General features: G+C 49.8%; 1 pseudogene across 1 annotated transcript; it reads left to right on the top strand.

The window, feature by feature from the left end:
- Positions 1-3,431: 3,431 nt before the first annotated feature.
- Positions 3,432-7,613, top strand: LOC143272403 (interferon-induced transmembrane protein 2-like; annotated as a pseudogene). The gene is made up of 2 exons (XR_013049933.1): positions 3,432-5,814; positions 6,353-7,613. The product of XR_013049933.1 is annotated as an interferon-induced transmembrane protein 2-like (transcript).
- Positions 7,614-10,902: the final 3,289 nt, after the last annotated feature.

Raw genomic sequence — 10,902 nt, 5'->3', positions numbered from 1 at the left:
CATCAAATAACCTGTTTTCAAAGTAAATAGTGCCATGTCAAAAACTTAGCAGACTGGGACCATATGAACACAAGGACATAGTAAAATTTCATTAAGAAAGCTGGGGCCGAGGACTAATTAAACACACCAGACCAAGGAAAGGGTGTGTCAGGCTCATCTGGACTCCATACAAAAGACAGCTAACATTGAAATGGGAACAGCCCTACCAGTAATCTGCCCACTAAGCATTGAGGAACCAACAGAGAACTCCTAACTATTCCAGGGGCTCAGCTCTGCACACGCGCGCGCACACACACACACACACACACACACACACATCCCACCCACCCTGTGCTGATGGAGCCTACTGGAAGTGTCCTCTGTTTATCTTCCCAGTCATCTGTCTGGATGTGGTCTTGCTTCTGTAGCTTGTCTGGACCCCAAGACTCAGCTCAAACCTGTGACCATGGGGCTTGTTTCTGTAGTGGTGTTTTCAGCCACCTTCCAATGGGAGTTCGTTATGTGACTCTGCAGAGACCCTCCCTCTTCACAGCCCGATCAGCTTCCTGCTTCTGTCTCTCAGGGAGACTCACCAGAACTCCCCCAAACCTGCTGCAGTCTCTTCAACCCCTTGTGGCCATTCTCTATAGTAATAGATACTAGCGTATGTGACGTAGAATGTGTAACCTGAGAGTTAATGTTAGCAATAAAGATTGGAATTAGGGCTGGAGAGATGGCTCAGAGGTTAAGAGCACTGACTACTCTTCCAGAGGTCCTGAGTTCAATTCCCAGCAACCACATGGTGGCTCACAACCATCTGTAACAAGATCTGATGCCCTCTTCTGGCCTGCAGTCATACATGCTGTATACATAATAAATAAATCTTAAAAAAAAAAAAAAAAGAAGATTGGAATTAAAAGCTGGTTTGCTGCCCAGTGGTGGTGGTGTACACCTTTAATTCCAGCACTCAGAAGGCAGAGGCAGAAGATCTCTGTGAGTTCAAGGTCTACAAAGTGAGTTCCAGTACAGCCAGGGTTACATGGAGAAACCCTGAAAAAACCAACCAATCAATCAAACAAACAAAAACCTGTTTTGGCCGGGTGGTGGCAGCACACGCCTTTAGTCCCAGCACTACAGGGGCAGAGCCAGGCAGATCTCTGTGAGTCTGAGGCCAGCCTGGTCTATATAAATAATTCTAGGCTAGCCAGGTTATACAGTGAGAATCATGTCTAGAGGGAGAGAGGGAGGGAGTGAGGAAGAGAGAAGAGAGAGACAGACATACACACACAGACATCTACACAGACATACCGCAACCCTCCCCCACCACACACACACACACACACACACACACACACACACACACACACACACACACACGCCAACGGCCGGGGGCGGGGGGGGGGGGGGGGGGGCAGAGACAGACAGATAACAGAGACAGAGACATAGCGAAGGGAAATCAGATTCAGATTCATTTGGCCAATGACTGCAAGTAAAACTAACATAGCTTGTCAGTTTATTGCCCGTCAGTACACTCTGACATTGTGGAAAGACATAAACATGCCTGTCTGTTTCTGGCATAGTGATTTCACAGTACATGCTGTATCTATCCGTTCTCTTTCAGCATATCACCTCTCAAGCAGGACTCTGACTACAAGTCAGACTCTGCCCCCACAAATGTTCAGATGAGGAGCAGTTCTGCAGTAGGCTGATTTGAGGGTGAGGGTGGCTCTATGGTAACCCTGAAGGTGAGGGCAGGTCCTGACCCTAGGGCTAGATATTTCTGGACAAGACTAGGGTGTGTGTATGGGATGCCATACTCTCTTTTCCCTGTCCCCAGGGCATTCTTTGTGGCAGTGAGATCTACACCGTTTTCTCGGCCCCTTTTGGCCAGTGGAGACAGAGATATGGCAGTGGCTTGGGTGTGGCTGGTTTTCACCAGAGTTCATGTTGAGGTTGGTCATCAATTAGATGGTGTTGAGAGGTGCTGGTGGGGTATCTAAAGAGAAAAACTACAGAAATGCCCAAATAAGTCATATAGAGAGTCTCTATTTACGGCCGGCTGGGCTATCCTAGGCAGTGTAGTGGGAAGCAGCGGGAAGCAGCCTTGACCTCCAATTTGTTTGAGTTTTTAAAGGCAAACCTGCAATTGTGATGCATACAGAAAAGTATCTGTGGGCATCTGCAGTAAGCAAGCATTGTTTTTTTTTTTTTTTTTTTTTTTTTTGTTTGTTTGTTTTTGTTTTTCGAGACAGGGTTTCTCTGTGTAGCTTTGTGCCTTTCCTGGATCTCGCTCTGTAGACCAGGCTGGCCTCGAACTCACAAAGATCTGCCTGGCTCTGCCTCCGGAGTGCTGGGATTAAAGGCGTGCGCCACCACCCACCACCGCCGGGCTTGTAAGCAAGCATTGTTTACAGAGGCAGAGAGATAGCAGTTCAGTGGCCAGGCAGTTCTCATAACCTTTAGGTCAGGGACACACTGTATAGGAATGTATAGCTGGTCCAGAGACCAGTTTACCCAAGATAATTTTAGCACGTACAGTATTCTTAGGAATACGTTCATGAGCTGGCATAACTATATTCAGTATCCCACTACACTGGGCCTTGAGGAATTGTCATGGGGAGGGACCCATCCTTGCAAAGGGATTTTCAGTGGGAAGCTGGTCAACTTGGGGACTTCTAGTCTCCAGGATTAGGAGCCCAATTATGTTATCATAAAGAATGAACCTCAATTCTTTATGATAACATACCCAGTCTCAGAGACGGCAGAACAGAAACCAGGCAGAGGCAGACTGGGGCTCTAGCTTTGACAGTCTGAGTTGGTATTTCAGGAGACAGTACAACCAGTTCATACATGTCATTAGCTTTAAGGAACCCTGTTTGATTTCAGAGTCACATGGTAACAGTCAGTGTCTACCCTCATAGCTCTCCTCCACATGGCTGCCTTGTACTTTGGCTCTTGAGTGCCTGTTCACAAAGAGGGACCCCTGTTCTCCTCAGGCTTCAGTGGATGAGGGTGCCCCCTCATCTCTTTCTGGAACCTTGCTGTCCAGGACCCCCTCCCCCTTTGGGTGCTCCTTCACGGTGGCAGGCTGGCTGTGGTAGCAATACTACAGTTATATTCTCCCATCCACTCACTCTCCGGGGTCTGTGCACGTTCCCCTTCCACTGGTCCGGAAGGAAGGGACTGTCATGGATTCCTTTCATTCCTGTTTTCCCACTGACTGGATCTTTCCTCAGCCTGTGTTGCCAGAGTATGAAGCCAGATGTAAGAAGTGGACCCTGCATATATTTGCTGTCTGGCTACACATGGGTTAGTCTCTGTCAGCCCAAGTGGAGGATACACTGCCTGCTCTCCATGCGGGACTGTGGCTGAGGGGAGTCTGTACTACTCCCTCGGGCAGGCGCCCTGTTGAGAAGCCCACTCCATAGCATGTGTTGCATGATCAGGGATGTGGCAAGTCAGGCCTGGGAAACCAGAGCTCTCACACAGGAGCCCCATAGCTCACATGCATGTCCACATATGCCTAGCTGCACTGTCCAAAGCAGGAAATGTTAGGAGTGGGTCTGGGGGCTCAAGAAAATGACCACACGCACAATTTAATCTTGTGGCCAAGCAAAAAGTTTTAGGTTCCCAGCACCCATGTTAAGCAGCTCACAATGACATTTGACTCCAGGTCCAGGGTGTCTGACACCCTCTTCTGGTTTCCTCAGGCATCTGTACTCATGTTCACATACTTCCCCAAAGACACACATACTTCAAGATTGTAAAAATAAATCTTTTAAAAATTACTGATGAGGCCAGGCGGTAGTGGCGCATGCCTTTAATCCCAGCACTTGGGAGGCAGAGGCAGGCGGATCTCTGTGAGTTCGAGGCCAGCCTGGTCTCCAAAGAGAGTTCCAGGAAAGGCGCAAAGCTACACAGAGAGACCCTGTCTTGAAAAAAACAAAAACAAAAAATTACTGATGAAATATATGTGCTATACTTTATCTAAAAAGTATCTTTTTTCCCTTTAAGGAAGTGTTGTCAGTTTTGACTGTCAACTTGACACAACCTGGGAAGAGAGTCTTCATGAGGAATTCTCTAGATCAGGTTGGCCTGGAGGCCTATCTGTGAAGGACTGTCCAGTGTGTTAATTGATTGAGGAAGATCTAGTCCATTGTGGAGAATACCATTCCCTAGGCAGGGGTGCCTGGAAAGTGTAAGAGAGGAGAAAGCTAATTGAGAGCAAGCAGGTAGGTAAACAAGCAAGGATGCATTTCTCTCTCTGCTCCTGAGTGCAGATGTGATGTGATTAGCTGCTTGAGTTCCTGCCTTTCTTTCCTGGAATGATGGTGGTGACTTGGAACTGTAAGCAAATAAACCCTTTTTTTCCCCCTAAGTTGCTTTTTGTCAGTTGTGTTTGTCATAGCACCAGATCTGAAACCAATCAGATATTAGAATACCAAGTCTTCAAAATTCAGTGTGTGCTTTTTATACTTCACGCACTTGGTGAGTACAACTCACCACATTTGAAAGGCTCACGGTCACAAAAACCACCCTGGAAAAGAGACAGGACAGTAGCTTCAAGGGACCCAGAAGTCCAGACTGACAGAAGTCCCCTGGGCCTTGCCATGCTGGAGATTACTGGTCCTGGGGGAGAACAGCAGAAGGAGAGGGTATCCTCACCTCTGCAGTGTGACCAGAGGGCCGAGGGCCAGGGCTGGGGACCATCCAGGATGGTAGTTTCTGCTATTTGGGGAAAATGAATGGTGCATACGTCACTTGCAAGCACTCACTTCTCTCTGGTCCGATTTCCCTATCTTTCCGTGAGGGTGTGCTGAGGCAAGAAGAAAAGACTGCACTTTCAGGAAGGCCTTGGCCAACCTGATATTGTACCTCCTGCAGCCCCACTAGGTGTGGTCCATATCCACCTTCTCTCCCCCCAACTCCAAGTCTGATAATAAAATGATGAAAGATGGGAAGGAAAGGTGGGATCGCCCAAATACACTAGTCCAGCACTGCAAGGATGCTGCCCTGTGCCTGGAATAAACAGTCCAATCTCCCAACACGGCCCCTCTTCAGCCTGTGAGCAGAGCCTTGGCCTGAAAGGCATCATATTGCCCATTGGCTCTGGGACAACAAGAATGACATTGATTTGTAGTACTTTCCAGCCCTGGTCCAAATCAAGCGTCAGGCAGTAAAAGGGCATGAATTTCTGCTCCTACAGTGAGGGCTAGCTTTGGGTGCTCTGGGATGGCATGGTAGAGGGCTGTGGGGTCCTGACTAGGAAGATGGCTGCTCTAGCAGTTGGCTTGGGCTGGGGAGACTCCCGGGCCCGGAGAAAGCACCAGTACTCTTATTCTAAGCAGGGCGTTGGCGGACCAAGTGCTGACATGGGTTCCAGCACAAGAGGCTCTCCTGACCCTTGCCCTTCTAGAACCCTCTCCCACTGTAATTAGCCGTCAGTAATCTGTTGCCACATCCCACTCCCCAGATAATTCATTGGTTTACAAACAACAGGAGTAGACATTTCTGAGAAAGCGGAACTTTAAAGAGGCCGTTGAGAAGGGGGCGCTATATCCTACCAAGCCCATCCCACAGCATCCAGACCTCACTCGGCAGAAGATTATATATAAGCGCCCAGGACTCCTCTATCCACAGGAACTTCTAACTTCTTTAAAACAAGAGCTTCCTTTAAGCACAAAACATGGTCAAGGAGGACCCTGGCTCAAGATCACCGTGGTTACCATTAACAGCGACATTGTCCCAGTGGATTATGTTACCTGGTCCACATTTAACACAGTGTTCCTGAGCAGCTGCTGCCTGGGTTTCATTGCCTACATCTTCTCTGTGAAGGTGAGTCATTGAGGTGGGGGTGATGGGACAAGAAGGTATGTGTGTGATTGAAGCTCTTCCTGCCCAAGGGTTACCAGGGACATGTACAGCCTTGTGTTTGTGCATGTGTGACACTGTGTTTGGTGTCCTGTATGTACTTACGTTTGTGTGTAGAGACTCTGTATATAGCATATAGTGTATGTGGGTTCTATGTGTCTTGGAGACTCTCCTAGATAGGCAAAGGGTGGGGCTGCCTAGGGATTCTGGGGAACACTGTCTCCACTCTAGTTTAGAGGAATTCTCCTTACTGCTTAGTCTGTGGAATGCCCCTTTACCCTGAGAATGGGACACCAGTCTGTATGAAAGTGGGGCTTATAGAAAACAGTACCTCATAGAGGGGTGAGCAGACAGTGCTGGGCTCTGCTGGATAGTCTGGGTATGTGAAAGGTAGCGGGGGTCCTTGACCTGAGGGAGGAGACTGCAGTGGGTAGGAAGGACAATGGGGGAACTGAGGCAGAGCACCTGGCTCTCAGATGACTCATCATTTGTTCTCTTCCAGTCCAGGGACAGGAAGATGGTGGGCGATATGACTGGGGCCCAGACCTATGCTACAACTGCTAAGGGACTGAACATCAGTGCTGTGGTCGTCTCCATCATCACACTGATCTTAATTATCCTTGTAAGCAGCCAAAGAAGTTAGAGGACGGGTACCAAGAGTGGGATTCCACGAAGTACGTGCTCTTCGAATTCAGAGTCAAAGGACTGAATTCTCTCGCACACTGTTTTCTTGGGGAAAGTATGCATGTGCCCTGCCATTCCCAGTTGTCCCTTATCCTGGCTAGTGGCCCTGACCTGTCACTCTGCTCCTCACGTAACTGGTACCCTCACACATCTGTTCACAGTGGAGTCAATAACGTGCATATGGTGGCAATTGTACATTGACTCTCCTTTCCCTGACTGGTCCTGTGCTGAACTTACTCAGGTTTCCCTGGCTTCCTTCCCAAGAGGAGCTGTGGCGGGTATAGTGCAGGCCATTCACAGCTAGGAAGGCTTCTGGCCTCTTGTCGGAGACAGCAGCTGACGAGCGTCCTGCATAGAGTCCTCTTTTACTTAGCAGGCACTGGCAGGCAGTATCTAAGCATTGCCTACCTCTGGCTCGACGTACCCAGAGCACCCAGGAAGGGTGCAGAGTCACAAGCTAGGAAGTCCTTAGTCCAGGGACAAAAGGCCAGCCCAGGGTCCTCCTCTTTCAGGAGGAAGAAGCCTCGACCCAGGCAAACTGTGTCTAGGATTTCTGTGGTGGCTTCCGGCTTGGATTCTGGGCAGACTGTTTATGACACCCACTGGGTGCTGCAATGTACTAACCAAGATGACCCTTACCTTCTCACTCATGTCTCACAGGTTTACTTCAGGTCAAGGGTGGGCAGCGGGAGGTGAACAAGGGTCTTTGCTGCCAGGCGCCACCTGCTGGCGGAGCTCATTATCACTCTGTGGGTCCTGAGGTGTCGAGGGCGGATCTCCATGGGCTTTGGCACCCTTCACTAATAATCTGTACTCCAAATTCACCTCTCCTCTTCCTGGATGCCCTTGGCGCCTGTGTTTCCACCTCATTTTAGGCGCCCCAAGATTACAAGTCTTTGAAGCCCCGGAATGGCACTTTCTCCCTGTGTTGGTACTTGGGTTCTTGTTCTGGGTTCTGATCATCTTGTGAGACTAACCTAGCTTAGAGATGCCCTCTTCACCAAGGTCCAGGGTTCTGGAGCAGAATCACTCCCTTCACTGTCTTGGGAGCCGAGCCTGTCTTAAGAAGACAGGGATCAGCCGGGGCGGTGGTGGCACACGCTTTTAATCCCAGCACTTGGGAGGCAGGCGGATCTCTGTGAGTTCGAGGCCAGCCTGGTCTCCAAAGCGAATTCCAGGAAAGGCACAAAGCTACACAGAGAAACCCTGTCTCGAAAAAAAAGCCAAAAAAAAAAAAAAAAAAAAAACATAGGGATCACAATAGCAGTGAAGACAGAGGATCCCCTGGGAGAGCTGCTGTCATACTGGAGGGAAGTGACTCAGCCAGACTAAGTCCTAGGGAGAAATCAAGGCCTTTTCAGTTTGCACCAGCCAAGGAGCAAGGGTTTTTGAGAGCCGGGCAGTGGTGACACACGCCTTTAATCCTAGCTCTAGGGAGGCAGAGGCAGGCGGATCTCTGTGAGTTTGAGGCCAGCCTGGTCTATAGAGCAAGATCCAGGACAGGCACCAAAACCACACGGAGAAACCCTGTCTCAAAAAAAAAAAAAAAGTTTTTGAGAAGGATCCAGTATGACATCTCCACTAAAATTCATGGCCCTGGGCCTTCAGAGTGCTCAATCTCAGACCCAGGTCATGACTGAATGAAGGTGGAGACTTCAGGACCAGGAACACAGTACCTATGGCCACACTTCAGACCTTCCTAACGTTCCATATGAACAATGCTTGGGCAACTATCCTGAGGGCGTGGACATGTTAGGCACTGTTGGGCACAGAGCCAGGCCATGCTCTCCAGACTAAACACCATCCTAACTACTTGTCTGAAGTGGGACATGCAGGGCTAGATATGGCTAATGTTTACTGCAGCCCATGAGGGAACCCACACTGGGGCTGCCATGTGGCCATGGAGAGTCCCCATGCTCACTTCCTACTCACCAAAGGTGTGACTGGAGCAGAAGCAATGGAATTGTGACAACTTCCCATTGTGTTGGTGGCCTGCAGGCCAGGGGAGAGCGGTCAGCTGAGTGGAGAGACTCCAAGTTGCTCCCTATCCAAAGCCGAGAGGAAACAAAGCCAAGTCTCATCCTGAGAAGACCGCAGCGAAACCCCTGCCCCCCAGCCTATGCTGAGGAGTGCTGCTCCCACCCATTTTCCGTGCCTGTTTGGCAGCTACAGGACAGAGGGTCTCTGGCAGGAGACGACAGGCTTCTGCAGACCCACCAATGGGAGTCCAATTGGAGATCAGTGCCGCGTAGAGGATGCTGTGGGTCTGAAAAGTGCAGGGACTCCAGACCAGAGAACATGGCCTCTCAAGTCCATCTCTACTGAAGGAACTGGCCAGACCTGCCCCCGGTGAGAAGAGTCAGGACAGAACTGGACAAATAAAGTGCCAACAATTGTGCATCATGTCAGAAATGGATCATCTTGGATGGAGCAAAAGGCTGGCCCTGACCCTTAGTCTTCCAGCAATGCTTGTCCATCCCTGTCTCTCTGATGACCCCTGGGGCAGCAGAGTTGCCTATAAGAATGAATGAAGAAGACAGAAAAATCCAAAGATAGTTTCTCCAGGGATGTGCCACATGGGAAGGAGCAAGACAGACAGGAAGAGGTCTCTATCCAGCCCACTTGGGGGGTGGGGCACATGAAGACACTGAACATACATGCAGGACTAGGTATAGCTCCCCACCTCTGTGGGTAGGGAGATGAGTCTGGAGTATGAGTACATGTGAAGGCCTGGATATGGCAAAGCCCTCACAGGTCACCAAAGCCACCAGGAGAGAGGAACTAGGGTCCCAGTGACTGAGGATGGCAGAGAAGCGGCCACCAAGTTTGAGATGACCATTGACTGTCAGTCTAGTTTCTGTTGTGACTAGGTAAACAACCGGAAGCAAATGTGTTTGACTTCAGGAATATCGTGAGACCATAGTAAACAGAGGTATGGCTGAAATTAAATACTGTTGACTATAATAAAAAAGTTATACCAAAATCCAACATTCCTGAAACCAGATTGTGTGGCGACCACAGTACCACACTTACTGTCATTTACAAACTGAGGGGTTACTCATATTATTTCATCTCCCACGTGGCTGAAAGGCAACAGGAGGGTAAACTGCAGGCCATCGATTCAAACTTTCCTCTCAGGGACGTATGAGGAACAGTGTGACGTAGGCCTTGTTGGAGAGGTATTCCACAGAACACAAAGAAAGAGCATATCAGAGCCGGGCAGTGGCGGCGCACGCCTTTAATCCCAGCACTTGGGAGGCAGAGGCAGGCAGATCTCTGTGACTGTGAGTTCCAGGTCAGCCAAGACTGTTTCACAGAGAATCCCTGTCTTGAAAAAGGAAAAAGAAAAAAAGAGAAAAAAGAAAAGGGGAGAAAGAAAGAAAAAAATAAAAGAAAGAAAAAGCATATCAGAACCCAGTGGAAACCAGCACTCGGGCTCCAGTCAGAGTCCCTGTCCCCAGACCAACGCCCTGCTCTGCACATGGTGCCCTGAGCCTGTGGCCTGCAGGAGCCTCTGTGAGGGAACAGCTGAGTACATGGAAATCACACTACCTATTCCAACAGGCAGGACTCTGTCAGGGAGGCTGATGAAGCCACCCCCCCACAAACAGGATTGCAGAGGGGTGGCTGTGGGAGGTGCTGCCATCCCTGTGAGGAACTCAAGGAAGACAAAGAATGGAATGACTGGGACCTGGAGACTGGGGGAGCCACAACCCTCAAGGCTCAGAGCTCTAGGAAGGGTGGGTGGGTGCTGCAAAGCACCTTGAAGCAGGTCTGGTAGCCTGGTCCTTACAGTGCCACCAAGATAGAAAGTGGATACAACTCCTAACAGAAGAGCCCAGGCCAGGCCTCCGTGCGGTCAGGGAAGCACACCAAACTGAATCCTTCAGCATGATCAGGAGTAGCTTTCGGGACCATAGCCCTCACCACACTAAGTACTTGAGAAGGCTGTTCTGGAACGATGAAGGTCCTCAGTGACCATTCCACCAGCTCTAATAAATTGTGTTAGGACAGGAGGAAAAGGGAGTTGGGGAGCACTAATATTCGAGCCCTGGACCATGAGGTCAGAGCCATGTGACCTGGATCATTCAGTCCTAACACCAAAGTCCAGTTACTGACCACACTTAGGGCACTGTCTGCAAAAAGAAGACACAGACAGGTACAGTTTACCCCAACCTCTACCTGCAAGGAAACCAGTAGAACTGGCCTCCAGAGTGAGTGTAGTGGGCCCTGGGGGTACCCGTTATTGTTGGGGGAAGAGTGGGTCCTGTGGGGCCTGGCTGGGACCTTTGTCAGGGACAGCGAGGTTCTGCAGCTGTTAGCCTGAGTTTGGTAGACTCCAGGACCCCTCACTCATCAACAGTGGAG

Source organism: Peromyscus maniculatus, chromosome 1 (assembly GCF_049852395.1).
Source record: "Peromyscus maniculatus bairdii isolate BWxNUB_F1_BW_parent chromosome 1, HU_Pman_BW_mat_3.1, whole genome shotgun sequence".
NCBI classification, from domain to species: Eukaryota; Metazoa; Chordata; class Mammalia; order Rodentia; family Cricetidae; genus Peromyscus; species Peromyscus maniculatus.
Note: the sequence above shows the minus strand (reverse complement) of the source record. Positions and strands in the feature narration are given on the sequence as shown.